Genomic DNA, 1141 nt, shown 5'->3' with positions numbered 1-1141 from the left:
TTTAATGAGGAATTTAATTTAGTGAAGGAAGTAAATCTTAATTCAAACAAGATATACATTCCATAATTATTACATGAGTTTATTAAAAAAAATATCAAGATGTAAACATTAAACATTTTTAAATAAAATTTCAGAATACATACGAACGATAATGTTGTACAATGAAATATAAAATTGAATAGACTTAAAAAAAAAAAAAAAAAAAAAAAAAAAAAAAAAAAAAAAAAAAAAAAAACTATTAAACCAGTCAATCTTAATAATAGTATAGTTATGAAAAATTATAACGTAAGATAAAAATTATAAGATATTAAGAAATTTTTAATTACAATTAGTAAAAGCGTTACGATTATTAAAAAAAATAAGATCGTTAAGATTAGTAAAAATGCAATATACAAATTAAATTATCACAATAGTAATGAAATGTCATTACTTGATATTTCATATGATTGAAAGATATATTAAATTATATTGATGATATACTAAAATTATTCGCCAATACTAATGCAAAGTTCTTGCGAACACCAAATAAGTAAGAAAAAATATAAAAGCTAGCACGTATATTCATAATCAATTTAAAATAAATCATTCATGATTTAGAAAAGAATTTTCATTGATGATAAACTAAAATTAAATTTATATAACATTTAACATTCCATAAGTTATCCTCTATGAATTTAATTGAATAAATGAAATAGCTATCAATATTTAATACAGTAAAAAAAACCGTATATTAGTTGTCAATATATGCTTAAATTAAGTAACCTTATTATGGAAGCAACGTCTAATTAGAATACTTATGCTTATATAACAATATCATACTCATATGTGACGATAAAAGTCATTCAATCAAAAAAACAAAAAATGTTGTAGACAAAGAGGTTATTCAACAATTATAGATATTTATCGATTTCAATATATCTTCTACACATTTCAATAATACTAATAACCATAATTTTTCTTATAATTATTATGCAACATCAATAAACATTTGTATGTTTTTTATGCGTTCCTCGCATTTAACGCGGGTTATAATCTAGTTTCATATGATACTATAGATTTTAACAACGTTACTTACTGTAAGGATTTATGGTACATCATTTGGATGATTTATTATAAATGGTTTCAAGAAAATTCATCTATA

The sequence above is a fragment of the Lactuca saligna genome, chromosome 3, assembly GCF_052625555.1.
Source record: "Lactuca saligna cultivar CGN05327 chromosome 3, ASM5262555v1, whole genome shotgun sequence".
NCBI classification, from domain to species: domain Eukaryota; kingdom Viridiplantae; phylum Streptophyta; class Magnoliopsida; order Asterales; family Asteraceae; genus Lactuca; species Lactuca saligna.
This window is presented reverse-complemented; position numbering follows the sequence as displayed.